Source organism: Rhagoletis zephyria, unplaced genomic scaffold (genome assembly GCF_001687245.7).
Source record: "Rhagoletis zephyria isolate East Lansing unplaced genomic scaffold, Rhagoletis_zephyria_1.1 Rzeph_scaffold_01130, whole genome shotgun sequence".
NCBI lineage: Eukaryota > Metazoa > Arthropoda > Insecta > Diptera > Tephritidae > Rhagoletis > Rhagoletis zephyria.
In genome coordinates this window covers 124,731-130,377 of record NW_016158214.1, presented here as the reverse complement: position 1 = coordinate 130,377, position 5,647 = coordinate 124,731, and positions in this window count along the sequence as shown.

Sequence of the window (5,647 nt, the reverse complement as noted above, 5' to 3'; positions counted from 1 at the left end):
GTATTTTGAAATTGGTCCAGCTCACTTAAATCTTAATATTTTTTCGAAATATTTTGGTGGACATCTTAAAATATAATAGATTTTATAATTCCAATGGAAAAATAGTACCGATTTTTTTTTTATGGGGAGTGATGCAGTCTAATGTACATTAACCAAAATGAGAGAAATACCATATTGCAGAAGAAGAAATTATGTACTTATTTGCAGAGAAAGTTACTACGCTACGACCTATAACTATCGCGTAATCAATTGTTATCGTCTTCCTTTACGTTTGATCACAAGCTTGGATACTTGTACATGGCGTATGAGTAACATTATTTCTTGCTTATACTATGTACTTCATACAAAAGAAATCATTGAATTAACTATTTGATTACTCGAAAGTGATAAGTCGCGGTGTAATAGTTTCCACTGCAATTATGTAGAGAATTTATTCCTCTACAATGTGGTATATTTATATTTGTGATTAAGGCTTTTGATTTGAAGCAGGAAAAGTTCTTGACTTTGCATTGGACATTATTTGTTCGTTTATCATGAATTTAAAAATTAAAAAAAAGGAATAATAAAAAAAATGCGTGTGTAACACCGTACACATGATAGAAGTGAAACTTCTTAAAAAAGGTGTGAGTACCAGGTACCTACTCACGAAATTGGATGTGTAAACATATGTTTACGGTTCGGCAAACCATTAGGCAATTGAGTTACATACATAGGTTTGGTTAGAAATCAAACAATAATTTCATTTCATCTTATTAATTTTCTGATATACATATAATTTATTTATTAATTTTCCGGTAACACCACCTTATATGAATTCGCGCTTCTAGCATCCATAGGACCGGGTTGTATGGAAGTAATTGTATGTTTAACAAATAAATGAAAATGTTTATAATGCAATCGATAGATCCTTACAAATTCGCCATTACCAAGGCACGAAGTAACGTACGCACTTTTGTTTTTGCAAAATGCATTTATTTAAGTTAAAAGAAGACAAATTCCTTTGTTCGGCATTTATTCTTACTCGCTTTCTATCTTCCAAGGCGAATTCATATACAGTGAAAGCTCCCATCGACGGACGCTCTAATAAGCGGACATCTCCTTTAAGCGGACACATTCTTGGGAACGTACATTTTTTGGTTTTTCTTCCATACAAAATCCTCTCCCATACACGGACTTTCCGATAAACGAACGTGGACACGCAACATGTCTAGTTATGAAAAAGAAATCTCCCGTAAGCGGACGCGAAGCTCTAATAAGCGGTAAATTTTGTTTTTTTTCAGTCTAATGTTGACTCTTGCGCATGTACATATGTAAAAGTACACCCGTCCATATTCAGAGATGTTTTCTTTTCTAAAAAAAAGTTTACTTTTCATTGCCCTCTTCTTACTGCTTCAGCGAAGGGGGAAATGAGATTTGCCGGTAGAAAAGAAAATGCCATAAATTTGAATTTATTTTCCATTAATCCTGTTTTATCTATTGAAAGATATATATTATTTTAATTCAGGAACCCGCAATTTAAATTTTTTAAATTTTAATTTTAAAAAATTTGCGAAAATCCCATAAGCGGACATCTCCCATAGGCGGACAAAAAGTAGGTGACGATCGGTGTCCGCTTATGGGAGCTTTCACTGTATTCTTATCACGAATTCATATATTCATGTGGTAGCAAGAGTATAAAAACATAAAATTACCTTATAAATTAAAAGCATAAGTATCACATGTATGCGTAGTCCAATTCACGAAATCATTTCATCGATCTGAGTAAAAACTAAGTGCATAAACTCTATTTCGCNCAGTTTCTACTCAAACGCATGAAATGATTTCATGAATCGGCCTACGCATAATGGTAGTAAATGACAGAATGAATTACAACAAACACATCCTTTTGACATAATGCATCACGAAAACGTTGATTCAAATCAATTCTCAATCAAGTTGGACGTTTTTCCCACAAACATTGCAATTTTGGGAGCAGTCTCATTGTAAAATCTCATTTTTACAATTTTATAGTGTCGGCTTACATTTATAAAATGCAACCAAAGCGCGTACCTACTTCGGCTGAGTTATCCAATTTCGGTTATTTAGTGTACAAAATAAACGCAAATTAAATGAGTTTGTACAACATGGCCATTAATGTACCGATAATTTGTACAACTTGCCAGAAATCCAAATTTTTTGATCTTTCATACAACCAAAACATAAATTCATTCAACAGGCCCACAAACGGTGCAATCTAGAGCAAAACAACACCAAGTTGAACCAACGGTCGCTTCGTTTATGGCTTTCTTTAAGAAACATCGAGCGAAAATTTCAACTGTTCCTGTAACACTGCCTTATATAAGTTGGCCTTGCTATCATCCTCACATATGTTCGTCAGAGTATACCAACGAAGGACGAGTTAATACAAGGAGATAGCGAGAGCACAAAACTACTCTAGAAAATTACACGCACAATCACAAACATGAACAAATATACAACACCCACAAAATTTTTGACAATCAGTACAGTTCGCATTTATATCAACGAGCAGCTTATAAGATTTGTTTTCGTTTGTACTACATATGTGCATATAAATATATGTATACATACATACGTGCATTCAAACATACATATATACATATGTAGGTAGTCGTACCCGTCATGCGTCGCTTTCTTTTTTCCCCTTCCCTATACTACCTAAATCTTCCTTCTCCCTCATGTAACGTTTTCAGTTTTAAAAATTTTACTCTCCATTTTTGCGATACCGCCGCCTTAGAAGTTTCACTTCAAAAATATAATATTTTGACACTCCGAAAACAATTGGAATAAATACTTATTCCTCTGCCGAAAAGTTAATCCCCGCTATTCCATAGTGAATAATTGACAAAGAAGTTATTCCGTCGTCGCTCAGAATTTCTTAGAATAACTAATGCGTCGGTTGAGAAGTCAATAATATGGCCGTTAGCGATCTGTTGAGTTTAAATTTGGGTTCATATTTCTTAAGTTACATTTCTATTTCACTGGTACAAATGGTTGTGCGAAGTTGTGCGGAGTATGCATAATCAGACCTTTAAGTGGCTCATAGTTTATTCATGAACACATACATAAATTCAGCGCCTCTGCAGTTTTGCTTTGCGTGCAAGACAGTTTACGACGTTAAATACATGCAGGCATGTGAAAAATAATAGGGGCATGACATTTTGACCAGCTTTGACTATTTTTATTTTGTTTGTTTAATGTTAATCTTTGAAAAAATATAGCTCATTATCTCACATAAACCATATATGTCGAAATTTCAAACCTTGTAGAAAAATTAGGATAATTCGATAAAATTTTACTACAAAGTTTTTATTAAGAATTTTGATATAATTCTAGTTTGCAGTTTTATACCCAATTAAATTATAGCTAAGAAAGTAAAAGTTTAACTTGGCTAAGAATTTGCGTTGATTTTTGATATATTTTTTTGCTGATGGTGTTATTATTTTTTCCAATAAAAAAAAATGTCCAACATACTTTGTATGGAAGGAAATGGGTGACACCGTCAGCAATAAAAAATATGAAAAATCAACGCGAATTCATAATCAACTGAAACTTGCAGTTCCTTAATCTGGAATTTAATAGGCTATAAATCTGCATACTTAGAAATTCCCAATAAAGAAGTTTGTTGTTGTTGTAAACATTTTCCTGCTTTTCTACAAAGTTTGAAATTTGGACTTATATGGTTTTTGTTAGATAATGAGCTATATTTTTATAAAAAAATAATAAGAATTGAACCAGCAAAAGAAATATAGCCAAAACTGGTCAAATTATCGTGCCCTAATTGTTTTTCACATGACTATATCGAGCTCTAACCTTATAGTTGCCTCCGTCTAAGACTATTAGATTGAGACAAAACTTGCACTGATCCGGTAAAAATAAAGTCTTCGTGAAAAAATATTTTTTATAATTTTCGGTGGAATATATCTTTCTCCAAACATTTCTTTCGCATATTTTGAACTGCTTTTAATAGTTGTTTTTATGTTAGAACATTTTTATTTATTTTTTTCCAAAATGAATGAAGTGTGCTTTATTTATATCATTGAACTGACATGTGATTTTGTTCCAATTAATTATACTTGTTACATTACAAAAGACTGAAACCTAGTGTTATAAAATATAATAAGATATTACATGACTATGTTCCTGAAACAAAGTTTGAATTATTTAAAAAGTGACGTTCTTACACAAGCTTTTTTTAATTTTTTCCCAAAAATGTAAATACTTTTATTTAAAAAAATTCCCAATGTATTTTTAAGTTAAGTTTTTAATTACATTAATTTCATTCAAAATTAAATGTACTAAGTTTTATTATTTTTCGTCCATATTTGTGTGCTATTAAAAATTGTTTGTTTTTTATGATAAAGGAAATAAATAAAAATGAGCGAAAAAAAATCCTTATTTCATTACTTGTGGCCATTGTTGTTTAGTCTAGTATGTAAAAGATAATGTACAATGCATATATTTAAATACACACACACATCATGGACGCTTTGATTTACATAGGAATACGCCTAACGGTCCTCATCAAATTCAATATCACGTCATGTCGTAGAAAAAGTGAAAATATTTGAAGTTGTGCAGCACAGCAGAAAAGACGCAGAAATACACAAAATTTTAAAAGTATAGCGTATTATTCGCATACTACAAAAATTGCGTTTTATTAAAAACTGCTATCGCACGCAACAACTCCTTTTCATGATATCGCTCTAAAAGAAAGCGTTTGCATCACTGTTTTTTTACCTCTTCTTCATTATGCATTTTCGTGTTGCAAATCTGAAACTCTGAGTTATCTATACTAATTATATAAAGAGAAGTCCCTTTTTTTGTAACAGGTAATCTCGCGAACGGCTGGTCCGATTTTCATGAAATTTTGTATACAAATAGCTCTCGGTAACCACCATGTTTTAGGCTAAAAAAATTTGACTTTTTTCGGGTAGGTGGACCAGGGACCGGTCTATTCGAAAAAATCTTATTATAGTCCGATTTGCTTAAAATTTAGTACGTAAGTAGCTTTTTAGCGTATATTAGCATTATTGACCCATTTTTTCCGGGAAGTGGTCCAGGGACCGATCTATTCGAAAAAATCGAATTTACGGTCCGATTTGCTTAAAATTCGGTGCGCAGATAGCCTTTTAGCATGTATTAGCATATGTGATCAATTTTTTCCGAGAAGTGGACCAGGGACTGATCTATTCGAAAAAATCGTATTTACGGTCCGATTTGCTTAAAATTCGGTACGTAGGTAGCTTTTTAGCATATATTAGCATATATGTTCCATTTTGTCCGAGAAGTGGACCAGGGACCGATCTGTTCGAAGAAATCGTATTTATGGTCCGATTTGCTTAAAATTCGGTACGTAGGTAGCTTTTTGCCTGGATAAGCTTATAGATTCCTGTTTTCCAATTTTCATGCAATTTCGAATATAAATAGCTTTAAGTAACGACCATATCAAGGGGCGAATTCGTCACTAGGCAAGATTTTTTTGCGCCAATCAGAAACAACGGATACTGTCAAAATATAATTATAATATATAATATATCTCAACTAATATATATTTAGAAAGCCGTTTGTTAGTTTTCGCAAGGCTCGAGAGCGGCTGAACCGATTTTTTTGAAACTGCCACCTGCCG